Here is an 18,465-nt window from a genome sequence, read left to right as displayed (position 1 = left end):
TAGTAGAGACTTCTGATCCATCTGTTTCCACTCAGTTCAACATGTCATTAATAACATCTGAAGTTCTTTCTGAGCCTTAGACTGAGTTCTGTTGGATCATACAAAAGCAAGGGAATTCCAGAAAAACATCTACTTCTGCTTCATTGATCACACTAAAGCCTTTGACGGCGTGGATCACAACAAACCGTGGAAAATCCTTAAAGAGATGGGAATACCAGACTCCCTTACCTGCCTCCTGAGGAATCTGTATGAGGGTCAAGAAGCAACAGTTATAACTGGACATGGAACAATGGACTGGTTCCAAATTGGGAAAGGAGTACGTCAAGGCTGTGTATTGTCACCCTGCTTATTTAACTTCTATGCAGAGTACATCATATGAAATGCTAAGCTGGGTGAAGCACAAGTTGGAATCAAGATTGCTGGGAGAAATATCAATAACCTGAGATATGCAGATGATACCACCCTAATGACACAAAATGAAGAGGAACTAAAGAGCCTCTTGATGAAGGTGAAAGAAGATAGTGAAAAAGCTGGCTTAAAACTCAACATTCAAAAATTAAGGTCATGGCATCCAGTCCCATCACTTCATGGCAAATAGATGGGAAAACAGCGGAAACAGTGACAGACTTTATTTTCTTAGGTTCCAAAATCACTGTGGATAGTGGCTGCTGCCACAAAATTAAAAGATGCTTGCTCCTTGGAAGAAAAGCTATGACAAATATAGACAGCATATTAAAAAGCAGAGACATCACTTTGCCAACAAGGTCTGTCTAGTTAAAGGTATAGTTTTTCCAACAGTCATGTACAGATGTGAGAGTTGGACCATAAAGAAGGCTGAGCACCAAAGAATTGACGCTTTCGAACTGTGGTGCTAGAAAAAACTCTTGAGAGTCCCTTGGACTGCAAGGAGAGCAAATCAGTCAATCCTAAAGGAAATCAATCCTGAACATTCACTGGAATATTCATTTGTGACCATGGGGTCCCAAAGAGTTGGACTTGACTGAGCCACTGAATAACAAAAAGAGTGAGTTCCCCAGAAGCACATCCTGAGAAGAGAGTTTGTGAACAATGACTTACTAAGAGCACTGCACAGGGATAGGAAGAGCAGAACAAGGGAGAAGAGGAAGCTAAGGGTATCACCCAGGACCCAGTTAGGTGGCAGAAGCCTATTAGTTATTTTCACAAAGAGAATTTAAAATAAAGAATTGTTAAAGCAAAAAGAAAACATTAACTATTATGGAAATAACAACTACAGGAAGCAGCAACCACTTCTAGGACTGAGGGAACTCAGAGAAGATGTTTGAATGACTCGCACCATTTTGTTCATTTTGGGGCTGCTATTACAAAAATACCTCAGATCGGGTATCTTAAACAACTAACATTTATTTCTCACAGATCTGGAGGCTGAGAAGTCGAAGATCAAGGTGTGGCAGAGCTGGAGTCTGGTGAAGTCTTCCTCGCTTGTGGACAGCTGCCTTCTGGCCATATGGAGAGAGAGGGAGGAAGGGGAGACAGAAGAGAGGAGAGAAGAGGAGAGAACGAGAGAGGCACCTCCTAAAGGCTCTGTCTCCAAACACCATCATACTGGGGACTAGGGTTTCAACACAGGGATTTTTGAGGAGGCACATATATGCAGTTCATAACAAACTCTCAGAAGCTTGAAGGATTGGCTCCATGGAGCTCAAACTCAGTCTTTGAGAAAGGTGCACTGATCAGCTAGTGCTGGAATCTCTGAGCTTGGAGGAGAGGAACCACAGAACTGGGACAGTTAGGGAGGGGGTGATGGTGGCTGGTGTTGATATCTCTATGGGGGTGCAATAAGACTAGTTCTGCAAGTGCTGGGAAAACTGTAAACCGGATTCAACCTCTGCTACTGGAATGAGTTATTGCTGCTGGGACTACAGAAAGTTGCTGGATACATCATGGCAGGAACATAAAACAAACAGAAGTAAACAGGAAGGAGCAAAGCCCTCTTCCTCCTCCAGCCTTGCAGTCTCCTTCAAGTGTCCTCTGTTGGCTGAATATAACAGGGAGCAGCTGGCAAAGCACAAAACTAATTTGCAGGTTCCCAGCTCCTGCATCACAAAGCTGAGTTAAGAAGGGTAGCTTTGCATCTAGAGTAATAGTGTAAAGTGCACATAAGCAGGATAGTTAAGTTGCACATAAGCAACTTTAGATAAAAAACTACAGAGGTAGCTTCGGCCTGATCCTACAGGAGAATTCAGGAGTGTAAAAGATGTCTCAGAGTTTCCCACCCAAGCCAGGGGAGCTAGGGCTTTCATATGCCTACATTTGTCAGTCCTTGGTTAGGAGCTTGCTCTAAAGGGTATTTACCAGGCTACTTCCAGTCTCTGTGAAGGCAGGCAAAGTGACTCCAGTAGGCTAAGCACAGTCCTCTGAAAAAGAGCTGCAGGTCTTGGCTGCTGGACACAAGAGTATCTTGAAACTTGGGGCAAAAGGAGCACCTAAAAAGATGGATATACATCCAAGAGTCATGGTTGAAGTACCAAAATATTCACTCTGGAGACATTGTTCTAAAAGCTGCCTTATTTCTCTACTTTCTTGATCAAATCTCTCTCTCAATTTAATAGCGGCTACTTTGGAGACACCAGAAAAACATCTATTTCTGCTTTATTGACTATACCAAAGACTTTGACTGTGTGAATCACAATGAATTGTGGAAAATTCTGAAAGAGATGGGGATACCAGACCACCTGACCTGCCTCTTGAGAAACCTATATGCAGGTCAGGAAGCAACACTTAGAACTGGACATGGAACAACAGACTGGTTCCAAATAGCAAAAGGAGTACGTCAAGGCTGTATATTGTCACCCTGCTTATTTAACTTCTATACAGAGTACATCATGAGAAACGCTGGGCTGGAAGAAGCACAAGCTGGAATCAAGATTGCTGGGAGAAAAATCAATAACCTCAGATATGCAGATGACACCACCCTTATGGCAGAAAGTGAAGAGGAACTCAAAAGCCTCTTGATGAAAGTGAAAGTGGAGAGCGAAAAAGTTGGCTTAGAGTTCAACATTCAGAAAACTAAGATCATGGCATCTGGTCCCATCACTTCATGGGAAATAGATGGGGAAACAGTGTCAGACTTTATTTTTGGGGGCTCCAAAATCACTGCAGATGGTGACTGCAGCCATGAAATTAAAAGGCGTTTACTCCTTGGAAGGAAAGTTATGACCAACCTAGATAGCCTCTTGAAAAGCAGAGACATTACTTTGCCAACAAAGGTCCGTCTAGTCAAGGCTATGGTTTTTCCAGTGGTCATGTATGGATGTGAGAGTTGGACTGTGAAGAAGGCTGAGTGCCGAAGAATTGATGCTTTTGAGCTGTGGTGTTGGAGAAGACTCTTGAGAGGGTGCAAGGAGATCCAACCAGTCCATTCTAAAGGAGATCAGTCCTGGGTGTTCTTTGGAAAGAATGATGCTGAAGCTGAAACTCCAGTACTTTGGCCACCTCATGCGAAGAGTTGACTCATTGGAAAATACTCTGATGCTGGGAGGGATTGGGGGCAGGAGGAGAAGGGGATGACAGAGGATGAGATGGCTAGATGGCATTGCTGACTCGATGGATATGAGTTTGAGTGAACTCTGGGAGTTGGTGATGGACAGGGAGGCCTGACGTGCTTCAATTCATGGGGTCACAAAGAGTCGGACATGACTGAGCGACTGAACTGAACTGAACTGAACTTTGTAGACATGCTGGTTAAAGGGTAAGTTCTGGAAATCTAATGTACAGCATAATACGGTAGTGTATACTAGAAATTTTCTAAGAGGGTAGATTTTAAACTTTCTCTCCAGACACACACACACACACACACACAGAGTAACTACCTGAGGTATGAATGTGTTAATTAACCTGATTGTGATAATCATTTTACAATGGATATGTATATCAAATCATCATGTTGTTCATTTTAAGTATATAAAGTTTTGTCAATTATGCCTCAGTGAAGCTGGAAACAAAAAATAATAACAGCTACTAACTTGAGGCTATCAAAAGAATAAGTGCTATCCTTATCTGAAATAAAGGAGTAATCTGTTCTTGCCTAAGGTCTGAGTCTTTTTTTTTTCAAACCTTACTTGGGCTTCCTTGCTCAAAGCCTTTTAAATCACCTCCCTTTCTCTTTGGAATGTAGAAGTATCGTGGTTTTAAACCCTGAAAGTCCCTTAAATGCTAGATTCTCTCTATTCCCTTTCATTTCTGTTTGTAATTTGGTTCATTGTCTTCTATGCTAATCTCTTTCTGGTAATACCCTTCTAATCACATAAAGAAATCACCAACATCCACCATTAATACTGCTTTCTGAGCTCTTCCCTTAGACCTACAAATGATGTACGTATTCTGATCTGCTTTCTGACATATTGTAGGCAACAGTTTCGCCACTGCTTGATATGAATCTACAGTTATTCAGCCTACTATGTTTCATTTTCCACAGTTTATCGTGATCCACACAGTCAAAGGCTTTGGCCTAGTCAATAAAGCCGAAATAGATGCTTTTCTGGAACTTTCTTGCTTTTTCTATGATCCAGCGGATGTTAGCAATTTGATCTCTGGTTCCTCTGCCTTTTCTAAAACCAGCTTGAACATCTGGAAGTTCATGGTTCTTGCTTTGCTGAAGCCTGGCTTGGAGAATTTTGAGCATTACTTTACTAGCGTGTGAGATGAGTGCAATTGTGCGGTAGTTTGAGCATTCTTTGGCATTGCCTTTCTTTGGGATTGGAATGAAAACTGACCTTTTCCAGTCCTGTGGCCACTGCTGAGTTTTCCAAATTTACTGGCATATTGAGTGGAGCACTTTCACAGCATCATCTTTCATGATTTGAAATAGCTCAACTGGAATTCCATCACTTCCACTAACTTTGTTCATAGTGATGCTTTCTAAGGCCCAGTTGACTTCACATTCCAGGATGTCTGGCTGATGACACCACCTTATAGCAGAAAAGGAAGAGGAACTAAAAAGCCTCTTGATGAGAGTGAAAGAGGAGAGTGAAAAAGTTGGCTTAAAGCTCAACATTCAGATAACTAAGATTTTGGCATCTGGTCCCATCACTTCATGGGAAATAGATGGGGTAACAGTGGAAACAGTGTCGGACTTTATTTTGGGGAGCTCCAAAATCACTGCAGATAGTGATTGGAGCCATGAAATTAAAAGACGTTTACTCCTTGCAAGGAAAGTTATGACCAACCTAGATAGCATATTCAAAAGCAGAGACATTACTTTACCAGCAAAGGTCCGTCTAGTAAAGGCTATGGTTTTTCCAGTGGTCATGTATGGATGTGAGAGTTGGACTGTGAAGAAAGCTGAGCGCCAAAGAATTGATGCTTTTGAACTGTGGTGGTGAAGAAAACTCTTGAGAGTCCCTTGAACTGCAAGGAGATCCACCCAGTCCATTCTAAAGGAGATCAGTCCTGGGTGTTCTTTGGAAAGACTGATGCTAAAACTGAAACTCCAATACTTTGGCCACCTCACGTGAAGAGGTGACTCATTGGAAAAGACCCTGATGCTGGGGAGGAGGAGAAGGGGACGACAGAGGATGAGATGGCTGCATGGCATCACCGACTCGATGGACACGAGTTTGAGTAAACTCTGGGAGTTGGTGATGGACAGGGAGGCCTGCCGTGCTGCGATTCATGGGGTCGCAAAGAATCCGACACGACTGAGCGACTGAACTGAACTGAACGTTTCATTATTTCCTACATGACTGCTCTGCTAAACTAATGCCACATATTTTAGATTTTTGTTACAGTAGGCCATTTCTATTATTAATCAGGGTAGGTGATTGTTACTAGTGTAACCAACAAGTCTAAAATTCTAGTGTCTTAACCCAATAAAGATGTATGTTTTGCTGTAAACAGTACAATGAGAATTGATGAAGTGAATGTGCTCTGTGCAATTATTAAGAGACCCAGAGTCTTTCAATTTAATATTACTGCCATTCCTTAGTTCCTCAGAGTTTTCTGTATATGACTGACCGATGTATGAAAAACAAAAAGGAACTATAAATCACTGGAGGTTTTAAGGGTCAGGTTTAGATTAGGCAATCACTGCTTCTGTTTATATTCCACTGGCCAGAAACAGTCACACAGCCTGAAGTAAAAGTAAGGGAGCTAGGAAATGCGGATTTCCTGGATACACAAAGGAAAATAAGATGGCAAATATTTATCCTTGTCCCTACCGTTAGGATACTTTCAGTTGCAGATAAAGAAAACCAAACTAATAGTGGTTTTTTTAGGTAGGAAAGCCAGTTTCTCTACTCTTTTATATTTAGTTTTGGAGGGGTCTGCAAGTTAAACTGGGCTTCCCAGGTGGCTCTGCTGCTGCTGCCAAGTCGCTTTAGTCGCATCTGACTCTGTGTAACCCATAGACGGCAGCCCACCAGGCTCCCCTATCCCTGGGATTCTCCAGGCAAGAACACTGGAGTGAGTTGCCATTTCCTTCTCCAATGCATGAAAGTGAAAAGTGAAAGTGAAGTTGTTCAGTCGTGTCTGACTCTGAGCGATCCCATGGACTGCAGCCTACCAGGCTCCTCCGTCCATGGGGTTTTCCAGGCAAGAATACTGAAGTGGTGTGCCATTGCCTTCTCCACCCAGGTGCCTCAGTGGTAAAGAATTTGCCAGCCAATGTAGAAGCCGCAGGAGACACGGGTTTGATCCCTGGGCTGGGAAGATCCTCTGGAGGAGGAAATGGCAACCCTACTCCAGTGTTTTTGCCTGGAAAATTTCATGGACAGAGGAGCCTGAAGGGCTACATTCCATGGGGTCACTAAGACCTAGACATGACTGAACAACTGTGCACACTTGCACACAAATTAAAGTGACAAAAGACAGGTGAGCAAGAGAAAAGATTTTAAACATATACCACTTTATGGGAGTTCACAAAGAGATGTGACTCAAACGGGTAGCTAAAATTTGGGGCTTATATACTATTTTAATAGACAAAGGAGAGATGGAGAAAGGCACTTATATGAAAACAACTTCTTAGAAGCGGGTTGGGGGAGAGAGGGCATTTATAGGAAAACAAATGACTTTTAGGAAAGATAAATGGGTTCTTAAGAGAATGAAAGTGAAGTCGCTCAGTCGTGTCCGACTCTTTGCAACCCCATGGACTGTAGTCTACCAGGCTTTTCAGTCCATGGAATTTTCCAGGCAAGAGTACTAGAGTGGGTTGCCATTTCCTTCTCCAGGGGATCTTCCCAACCCAGGGATTGAACCCGGGTCTCCCACATTGCAGGCAGATGCTTTACCATCTGAGCCACCAGGGAAGAATAGATAGAAGATATGATGGTTTTGTGATAATATCTGTTTAGGTGTGGTGACATTTCTCATAGTCTCCGGTGATGAGTCAGTCTTCCCTAGTTGCTTCCTGGGAGGAGATGCGTGACAATTGACTTCTTTTGGGAGGGAGGTTCTGCTTTTAGTTAGACAAGGGATTTCGGGAACTTAAACACCTTTAACTAAAAATAATTTTTATGCCACAGTGGCTTATTTTGGACCCCTTTAGCCTAAACAGAAAAGGGAATTCATTAGCTCATATAACAGAGAAGTCTAGCAGTAGAATGGGATTCAGGTTAGGTTTGATTTTGTAGGTTTATGATGCTCTCAGGGATTGACTTATTTTTTCTATGACATATTTGCCCAGCCATTCCTCCTCCACATGTTGGCTTTGCTCTCAGTTGGCTCTCAGTAGCACACACATGAGAAAGGTTGTACCTCTTCTGGTATTCACATTCTAATGCCACATCATCCAGAGAAAGAAAGAACTTCTCTTTTGTTCACAATCAAACAAAAGTCCTGGCCTTTACCCTGATTGATTTATGAAACAGTAACTGTTCAAGGGAGGGAAGGGTATTCTGATCGTTTTAAGTTAGAGGCAATATTCTTGGAGTTGGGGTGGTGATTTTTCTGCCCAAATTTGGGTGAACACAATGGAATTGTGGAAGAGGTGGGAAATCACTTATACCCATTACAGTTAGGGAAGGGAGGCAAATGATCTCACTTAAGGAGGATGAGTACTATGAGGATACTTAGCATGTACAGAATGTAAAGGGGCAGAAAATACAAGTCAGAGGAAGCACTTAAAAATGATGGAAAGGTGTGGACAGTGTCAAGAAAACCAAGACAGTTGTGTTCTAGATCTGAGCCTGGAGTTTTGAGGATGAATAGTGAAATACATCATCCAGTTTGTTGATTTCACTCTCACCAGATAACCTTTAAAACGTGGCTTCTCATGGAAACATTAATGTATACAGTTTTCTGGTTTTCATTTCTGGTTTTTCACCGGAGGCGGGGGAGGAATAAATAGGATTTTTTGTTTATACATCAGTCTTGAGTAAGTTTAGTTGGCATAAATGTGGTAATCAATAAGGAAAAAACTGTAACGATAAACGCTAGAGAAAAGCTGGGGGGAGTCTGGTTGAGAATGAAGAAACTGATTCAAATATGCAAGAAGAATTAGTACGATCCAGTGGCTGAATGGTGAGTGCAGTGATTGGTGTATATTAAGGATCTAACGAGGCAGATCACTAATTCAGATCACTTCTGAGAGTTAGATCACTACTGTCATCGATCTTGTGAGGACAACTGGGAGAAGAAACTTTCCTTACAGATCAGTACAATGTTTTGCAAGTATTTGTGCAACCAGTATCTTAGCAGGTGTTCTTGTAAATGCACGTGTATTTTGTACTTGTTTTCGTTTTTTAAGTTATTACAAGCACCCATGGAAGCTAGGAATTAAAGGAGACGGAAGCAAAAATCGCGTGTTTGAAACAAATTTGGCAAAATTAACCAATTATTAAAAGAACCTTCTCTACTTCTTTTTCTCATCTTGTGTGTCGTCTCCGCTCAGGCACAGTACTTCTTTTTAATGGCGCCTCTCTTCTTAGACCTTCTTACTTTCCAAGCTTAAGGAGAACTAGCTGTTACACACAGGGAGGTCCTGGAACTCGCGTTTCCACGTCTTCAGATTCGATGCGACCCCGATTTCGGGATTGCTGGCCAGCAAGTAGGTGGCACCCACGACCGCTCCGACCCCGACCCAGTCTCTGGCAATCGGCGGCTGCTCGCTCGTGGAGAGCCGCGGGATCCTTCGAGGGCTCGCGACGCGGTGCACATGCCCGCGCCCGCCTCCCGCGTCGGCGAGAAGAAAGGGAGTCCGGACGCGCAGAGGCTGACCCGGAGCCTACCCATGAGGCAGCGCGCTGACTCCACGAGAGCCCCCCCTGCCCACGGTTCGGCCGCCTGCTCCGCAATGGGAGCCGCCGCCGTCGCCGCCGTGTAGTTTTTCGTGCTCCTCCTTTTCCTCCTCCTCTTTCTCCTCCTCCTCAGGGCCCCAGTCAGGCCGATCCGCTCCGCTCACGGTAAGCGCCCCCCGCCCCCGCCCGCCCACGCCCGCCCCGCGTTGTAGCAGGCAGAGGCCCTCCCGCGCGGCCTGCGCCGCCTCACTCCGGGGGCGCCGGGCTGGGGGTGTCGGGGCCGGCGCGGGTCGCCGAGAGCGCCCAGGGCGCGGGGGTGGGGACCGGCTGCGCGGCGACGGCCGGACCGCCATCTTGCGCCGGCCCCGGCGGGGGAGGGACACCGGCGCGACGCGGCAGCCGACTCCGGGTGGCGGGCCGGGGCCGCGCAGGCCACCGCTGCCGCCTTCCCGCCCCGCCTCGCCCCCCAGGGCTTATTTGCCCCTGGCCTGGTTTGGGTTTTTCTCTCTGGAGGCTCCTCCCTTGGCCTTCCGTGTATTTTCTGCTGCTGTTTGCCAGGAACCCGTGCGCTTCTCGCTTCGGCTCTCCCCCGAGTCTCGTCAGTCGGAGGCAGAGAGACCAAAGGGCTGCCGAACCTTGAGGCCTCGTGGGCCTTAGGGCCCAGGTTCCCCCGCCCAGGTGACCAGTCATTCCCCGCTCACATCCGCCTTCTTGTCCGAGGGCTTCCCCGCTCTGTCCTAGACATCCCGTTATTGTCTACAGGAAAGGGGCGCTGAGGAGAAACATGGGCTTGGTACACAATTTCCTAACGGAGCTTGCAGGTTCCACTTCTGAGATGGAAAGAATGATCTCATTCTGAGGTTTTATCCTGCTCTAGAGATGGAGGGAGTTCGGCATGCCGGACTTCTTTCAAGTGTTAACGTTTTTATGGAACGGTTGACTAGAGAGGAGAAACGTCAAAGTGAAGCCGCTTCTGCAAGCATGCGAGACCTTCGTCCGGGGGGCTTCTCTTTGTTTACCAGGAGTTGTTAGTTTAAAAAAAAATTCTGTGAACCTAAACCTGATTTATTTATTGTTTTCAGTTTGTAACTGTGTATTAAGAATTTGACGTCTTTTAGCGGCATTAAACCATTAAAAAATTGAAACAGAGGACCGATTGAAAGCACAAAAGCCACCTCTCTGCAGTCGTGAGGAGTCGTCCTTTGGGGGATTGGTTTTCCTATTCAGGCTGTCTTTAAGCAGAAACTTACTGTGCCTGTGACCAAGGCACTGATGTGCTTAGAGAATTAAACTGGGGCTTTGTGCTCTCAGTGTTTTAAAATATCAGTACAAATACCACGATAATTGTGTCCTGCATTTGTATCGATCATTGCTACCACCTTCCGATATGTATCTCCTAACCCCTTCTACAGTGATCTGTGATGCTGGAACTGATTTTGCAGGTGAGGAAGGAGAAATCAGGGTGAGAGGTCTTGAATGAAGTCATGGCTAGGAAGCGATAGAGCCATTTCTTGCATCTTAGGTCTTATTCCTCGTTGAGTGTGCAATTAACTGTTTAATTTTTTTGTGTGAGAGTGAGGTGAGTGAGGAAAAGAGCATAGGCACACCTGCAAAATTTAAGAAAGAATATTCGGTTGCCCTTTCCGTTGCATTTTTAAGAGTATTTCTTAGCTTTATAACTTTTCGTTAATGTAAGTTTTCATGTTATTCTTCCCCTCGACCCCACCATTGAAGAGTTGATTGAATAGCCCGGTTGAGCCCTCATATTACTACCTAGTTTTTACAGTTGTTACTCTTTTGCCACATTTGCTTTATCTGCTTATCTCGGTTATTTTTGGTGAACATTTTCAAAGCATATTTCATACATCATGGCAGTTCACACTTAAGTACTGTATGTGTGTCATTATGTATAGACAATATGATAATCACACTTAAAGTTAAGAATAATTCCTACATAATCCCTGATAGTATTCTTGTCTAGAGAATCCCGTGGACAGAGGAGCCTGGTGGGCTGCTGTCCATAGGGTTGCACAGGGTTGAACACGACTGAAGCAATGGAGGATGGATTGCATGCATTGGAGAAGGAAATGGCAGCCCACTCCAATGTTCTTGCCTGGAGAATCCCAGGGAGAGGGGAGCCTGGTGGGCTGCCATTTATGGGGTTGCACAGAGTTGGACATGACTAAAGGGACTTAGCAGCAGCAGCAGCAATCCCTGATAATATAATGTGTGTAGGTAATATGTATTCTCATGTTCTTCATATATTCCCTGTTGTCCTCAAAATTTTCTTTTTAGTCATTTATTTTGGAACCAGTATCCAATCATGCATTCCATTTGTGTTAGTTCCCTTTAATTTAGTGTAGTTCCTTTTTTTTTTTTTAATGGCGTTGACATTTTGAAGAGACCAGGCCATAGGCTTGTAGAATAACCTACATTCTGTATTTTACTGACAGTTTCTTCCTCATGGGGTTTAATTGTATCCTGTATTCGCTATATTTTCTATAAACTTGAAGTTAGGTCTAAAGGCTTGAGTAGATCAGGCTAAATAATTTTGGCAAAAATACTTAACAAGTCATGCAGTGTGCTGCACATTATACAATATCAGAAGGCACATAAAGTGGTATTATCCCATTGGTAATCCTAAATTTGATCTCTTGGGTATGATGGTGACAGACTATCTGTCCATTGTAAGCATTTCCCTTTGCAATTAGCAGATAATCTGTGGGCTGATATTTTGGCACTGGTATTTGGTATGAATTTAACTGCAGTGATCTGATAACACAGTAGGGAGCAATCCTCTAGAAATGGATGTTTGAGAATGAAGGAGGGGAGCAGTTTTGAAGGATAGAACTGACTTACCTAGTTTAGGGATCTTGGAATTGCTGCTCCAGTTGGCATCAGAGCCTACAGTGGATAGGGAAGAGGGGACAGAAAGTAGGTATTAGACTTTGCTTCCTTTGAAAGTTTGCTCAAGACCCTCATAGCAGTGGTGAGCTTTGAGAAATAGAAAGTTCTGTGTTGAAAGACTACAAACCACAGTTTTCCCAGTTAAACTCATTCTTTCCAGTTAGGCTATCTGGTCCAGTCCTGCTTGTTAGTCCAGTGTTTTACTACTCAGCATTGGCTTTGTTAGTAGGGGCGAGGACGTCAAAGAAAATGAATAAATCATTTTGTGCACTTCTTTACCACACTGTTCTTTTTTTATTTAGAACTATACCAAGATTTCTTTTTCTATAGTAGTTGGGCAGGGACTATACCTACATGGAATACCAATTTTTTAAAGTAGAAAGTAAATGATAATTTTAGATGACAGGAAATTGGAGATTGTTGACAACATATTTTGTTATTTCAGAAATAACTTTTGGATGATGAGAAATATTTATGACATACTCATTAATTAAATATATAGTCCTGAATAGTTAATTTTTCCTGCTTTAGAATACTCAAAAATACTTGATTTTTCAGTCAAATTGTTTTAAAGATATATATAATGACTTTATTTACTTGGTAACTTCTATCAAAAATGTGTGCTTGAAATTTTTATTGATTTTTGCAAAGTAGTTGTTTTAAGGATTCTTTTAATTCTCATTATACCAGGAAAAATTATTATCAATCTTTATTTTCTAGATCAAAAGGAATTATTTTTTTAAACATTTTAAATTATTTTATTAATTACATATCATCATGTAATTTGAATATAATTTACAGAAGGATAGAGGTAATGTGGGCTTCCCTGGTGACTCAGTGGTAAAGAACCTTCCAGCCAGTACAGAAGATGCAGGTTCAATCCCTGGGTTGGGAAGATCCCCTAGAGAAGGAAATGACAACCCACTCTAGTATTCTTGCTTAGGAAATCCCATGGATGGAGGAGCCTGGTGGGATACAGTCCATGGGGTTGCAAAAAGTTGGACATGACTGAGCGACTAAACAGCAAAGGAATAATGTAAAACAACTTATTTGAACTTTTAATAAGAATTTCAACATAACATTTTTGTGTGTGTACTTACAAATAAATAACAAATACATTTCATGCATCTAATTAAATATTACCCCTATAATTAATATGCATCACATTTGAGTTCTCTTGACAAATACTGTATTTGTAACATGATTTTTTTTTTCAGTGTTTTATTCACACAAAGAGCATCTTCCTTTATTCTTCCCACTTAGACCTTAGAATATTTTGGTTAGAGGGTGAGATAGAATTCTCTTATAGTTCCCATAAGTGCTTTTCCTAGTTGCATGAGGAATGTTCTTGGTAACTTACAGTTTTGTAATTGAAGCTTTCTTCATATAATGATAGTAATATTAGTCATAGGCCATCATCTTCAAGTCATTTTTTAAGTATGCTGCTGCTAAGTCACTTGAGTCGTGTCCGACTCTGTGGCGACCCCATAGATGGCAGCCTATCAGGCTCCCCCGTCCCTGGGATTCTCCAGGCAAGAACCCTGGAGTGGGTTGCCATTTCCTTCTCCAATGCGTGAAAGTGAAGTTGCTCAGTTATGTCTGACCCTCAGCGACCCCATGGACAGCAGCCTACCAGGCTCCTCCGTCCATGGGATTTTCCAGGCAAGAGTACTGGAGTGGGGTGCCATTGCTGTTTTTAAGTATAGTTGACCCTTGAACAACATGAGTTTGAACTTCAGGTCCACGTGGATTTTCTTTTTCAGTAAAAATGCTGCAGTATTATATGATCAGCAGTTGGGTTGAATCCAAGTATTTGGAATCATGCATACAGAGGTGCCAACTATTACACACTGATTTTCAACTGAACAGGGCCTAAACCCTGTGTTGTTCAGCTCATGGATAGGTCCTGACTTTCTTAATCAGTATCTATCCCTCCTTTACTCTTTTTATATAATATAACTCTCTCCAGGTTAACTTATACAGGGTTTAAAAAAATTCATTGATACTTGAGAATGCATTGAGCTGAGAAGAGGTCTAAGTTTTTTTTTTTTTTTTAAATTTTAAAATTATTTTATATATTTAAATGTTTTGGTTGTATAGTGTGTGGGCTTTCTCTAGTTGTGGCATCTGGGATCTTAGTCTCCCACCCAGGGATTGATCCCACGTCTCCTGAGTTAGAAGGTGGATTCTTAACCATGGGACCACCAGGGAAGTCCTGAGAGAACTAATTTTTCTTAGGGCAGTAAGAATCATTAAATATGTTTGAAAACCAGATTACATGCAATTAACTTCTCTTGCTTTTCCTTCGTGAAATTTCACAGAAGTTCAACCTCGTTCTTTCTGATACTGCCAACTAAGGAAAGTTTCTTGATAGATAATACTAAGCCAATTCTAAACTTAAAAAAATTTGTTACAAGTTGTATTTCTGATAGAATTTTCAGATTCTTTTGTTAGTTCTTGAGAGGCTCTTGGTTCTGCTCTCATCCCTTTTCTGAATCACTCTATGCATTTTTCAAGCTTACAGTGTTACACTATCATAAATTGCCTAGAGTTTTAGTCTGTGTTTTCCAGATTTGAAGTTTACTTAAAATAGGCAACATTGTCTGCATATGACTAATTCTTCAACTGTCATATATGAATCTGGAATATAGTGATTTGAGATTTCAGATATTTCCCTGTAGGTTCGTTCTTATCATTCCTTCTGGGTCTTCTTTTTGCAATGTGCATCCTCAAATGCAATACTTCAACAATTTTTTGAAAACTTGTATGGTTCAACATTTTGCTGAAGGGAAGATGGCCATCTTTACTTCCTAATTGCAAGGTATTTCCAGTTTTAGATTTGTAGACACCAATTAGAATAATCCAGTGAATTAAAAAATTCTCTGCATTGCCTGTTTCTTTCTAGTCAGCATTGTATACATCTACATTTAATACTTCTCCACTTAAGAACTGTATCAAGTTTAATTTTAGCCCACGGACATGAAGGATGAAAGAATACTGTCACATGTCCTTTTGCATTCTTATAAAAATTTTGCATGATGAAGCTTTTCCTGCTGAATGAGAATACTGTATTTCCTTTTAGTTTTTAGAAATACATTGTTTACTCATTTTTGAGTTTGAGAAAATCTGTCTAGGGACTTAGTGTAATCTAGACTTAGCCTGAGAGTTCCCAAATTTCACTGTCATTATTACAGTCTGAAGTGCTTCTTTAGGTTCATCTAATAATTTTGAAATGTCTCCTCTGTCAGTTTTCATCTGTTCAATTATGGACAGAAAATTAAAAGTTCTGAGTTCTTTATTTATTGGCTATGCTGGACCATCGTTGCTTCGAGGGCTTTTTCTCTAGTTTCACTGAGTGGGGGCCAGGCTCCGGTTGTGGTGTGTGGGCTTCTCATTGCAGTGGCTTCTCTTGTTGCTGAACCTGGGTCACGTGGGCTTCAGTAGTTGAGGTTTCCAGGCTCTAGAGCACAGGCTCAGTAGTTGTGGTACATGGAGTTTGTTGCTCAGTGGCATGTGGGATCTTTCTGGACCAAGGATCCAACCTATGGCTCCTGTGTTGGCAAGTGGATTCTTTACCACTGAGCTACCAGTGAAGCCCCCAAGTTCTGAGCTCTTAACCATAGTCAATGAGAATTAGAAGCTGATTAAAGGATCTGCCCCCTAAAATATGCCACTTTGACAAATGGATTATTTTGAGTGGAGGGTAATTGAGAATCAACAAATGTGGAATTGCAGTAAGAGTTGCCACCAACCCCCTCCCCCTGCCCCCCACATCAACTGCCTAAAATCAGGGCATAGATTTCTTTTTTGAAGGTTTTCCCATCACCTGCCAGAAAGTAAAGAGTGACTCTTAATATTTAAGATGGAGAGTTGATACTGAGATGAGTTTCCATAAACAGACTCAACTAAAATAACCCTTATCTTCCATTAGTTCTGCCACATAGTTGCTAATCTCTCCCCGCCCCCCAATTTATTGTCTCTTAAAGCCCCAATTCCCTTTCCTTTGTTTAAATGATATATACTCTGAATCTTAACTGCTTCTTTGAGTTTTACTTCTTTTCTGTGAACTCTAGTGTATGTAAATATTAAAAAAAAAAATAATGTGTTTTTTCTCCTGTTGACTTGTCTTTTGTTAATTTAATTCACAGGCCACAAGATATTGCATCCTAAAAGGGTGTAAGTAAAGTCTTTCCTTCCTGACACAGACTACAAAGATAATGCCTCCAGTCTTCTATACCTTTTTGGAAGCTGATGCAGTATTTTGTGCCAAACAATAGGAAAACTCAAGAGGAGAAAGGCAAAGCATAATGTATTAGTGATGATGTATTTCACTTTTGCATTATCCTTCTAGGCAGTTAAATCATTCTTCTGTTTTATTATTTTAGTTTTTTTTTTTTTAAAGCATAGTTGGGAAAAATTGATGTTCAGCAGTGAAATAACACCTAGGATGAAGGAATTAGCAAAATATTTTAAGGTGCAGGAAAAATAATACTACTCAGATTCCATAATGTATCTTCGATTTATAAAAGTATTCTATGGGTTCACATAGTAATTATAAGATAGAATGAGTTTTATTCTATTTTAAAGTAATAAGTACATTTTCCCTTTGTTGTTTGAAGATCTCTTGGAAACAATAGAATTCATAAAATGTCAATTTTTAAAACTAGAACTGCTAAAGAAAGAAAATTAAAACTGAAACTGTTCCTATGGACTCTGATAGTATGCCGAAGGTTGATGGTTAATTTGGACGGTAAGATACAGAGTTCCACTGCCTTCCAACTCACACATGAAACCTGCTTGCCTCCTACTACCATTATAGGTTTTCCACTTCTTTGCATTCCTTCACTAATGGAGTAAGGGTTCTAGAAGGCGTTCCCTTTACCATGTATCTATTAATATTAACATCCCATGAAGCTAGATTTCCCTCACTTCACCAGAACAAGGTAGTATAACAGATTGAATACAGAAGCAGACAAGAGAATCCAGCTGCCTCTGAACACAGGTGTTAAAATTAATAAGATTTGCAAAAATGGAAAACAGTGCCATCCTCTAAATTTTTGTTTTGGAAAATACAGCTGTTTTTCATAGAAGTATTTGTGTTAATATGCAGTGTGTTTGTTATAGTCACTTTTAAGTAAATTAATATATATTTCTTAAATTTCTCAGGTTGACTTTGTAGGTTTCATCCTTAGAAAATCAACTACACTGTTGGGTTTTATTTTGGCCAGATTTGATTTCTTCAGCATGTTGTGAATGTCTTTCTGTTGAGGGATATTAACCAATGCAAGTATTGTTAGTCTATGACATAATTTGCTCCTTGTTTCTAAGGCTTTATCCTGTATTCCTTATTTTGTAGGTATTTGTTCTTAACCTTTGGCAAGTTTGAGAAGCAAAACCTGGAGGGTTTGGTAGCAGTCTGGGAATTTTAGATATATCCTAATCCCTATCTCTTTTGTTTACTCACTCATTTTGCTTTTCCTGTTTAGGGTTTAATATCTGACTTTCAACTTTCAGATTGCTGACTGCTGATAGAAAGGTCTTTATGGAAAAAAGTACAGCATGGAAGTGGCTTTGTTAAATTCCATGAGGAAAAATAAATAATCTCCCAACTTTATTGAATAGAAAAAGGTAAATAAGAAAATTGACACTACATTGGTTAGTATTCATGTTCTTTAGAGAAGAAGATATCTTTCTAATCTTTCATTTCTTTATTTAACATTTTTTAAATTATAAAAGTATAATAATGCATTTATAGCAGACTTGAAAAATACAGAATATAGTTCCACTGTACTTTACAGTTTTTTTTAAATAGATAAAGTAAGATTTTTAGTTGGAGTTTCAATATCAAACTCTCAAAAATTAATAGAATAAATATATAGAAAAGTAGAAGAATATAGTAGACCTGAAAAGTGCCATGAACCAGTTCAACATAATTAAGATTTATACAATTTTCACAGAACAGTAGGATACAAATTCTGTTCAAATTCCCATAGACTCTAAACTGGGAGACACTAGAACATATCCAAAGACATAAAATAAGGTGCAAGGTTCATTTCATTTTTTTAATGTAATGTTTTGTTGGTTGTAATGTGTTTCATGATTATATTTCTTCCTCAAAACAAATGGTTTTTGGAGACGGGTGGTATTATTATCGCCTGTCCTTTATAGATGAGAAAATTGAGTCTTAGGAAAAGTTTATTTCAGTCATTGTAATAATTACTGGGTACCACACAGTACATATTTTTTGTAAGATACGATGCTTTGGCCTTCCCTCACTTCAGCCTCAGCCTTTCTGGCTCAGAATTATGTGTTCTCTTCTTGGGTTAGACAGTGCAAGCTGAGCAGC

General features: G+C 41.0%; 1 protein-coding gene across 1 annotated transcript in view; it reads left to right on the top strand.

Annotated features, from left to right (window-relative positions):
- The first annotated feature begins 9,262 nt into the window (after window positions 1-9,262).
- The window catches only part of ZNF280D (zinc finger protein 280D), a 124,635-nt gene continuing 115,432 nt past the window's right edge, over window positions 9,263-18,465 (top strand). The window contains exon 1 of the mRNA XM_068963949.1: window positions 9,263-9,377. The gene's annotated coding sequence lies outside the window, so the exon portion shown is untranslated. The remainder of the gene's footprint in view (window positions 9,378-18,465) is intronic.

The sequence above is a fragment of the Capricornis sumatraensis genome, chromosome 2 (genome assembly GCF_032405125.1).
Source record: "Capricornis sumatraensis isolate serow.1 chromosome 2, serow.2, whole genome shotgun sequence".
NCBI classification, from domain to species: domain Eukaryota; kingdom Metazoa; phylum Chordata; class Mammalia; order Artiodactyla; family Bovidae; genus Capricornis; species Capricornis sumatraensis.
The sequence above is the reverse complement of the archived record's forward strand: the minus strand, read 5'-3'. Positions and strand labels throughout refer to the sequence as shown.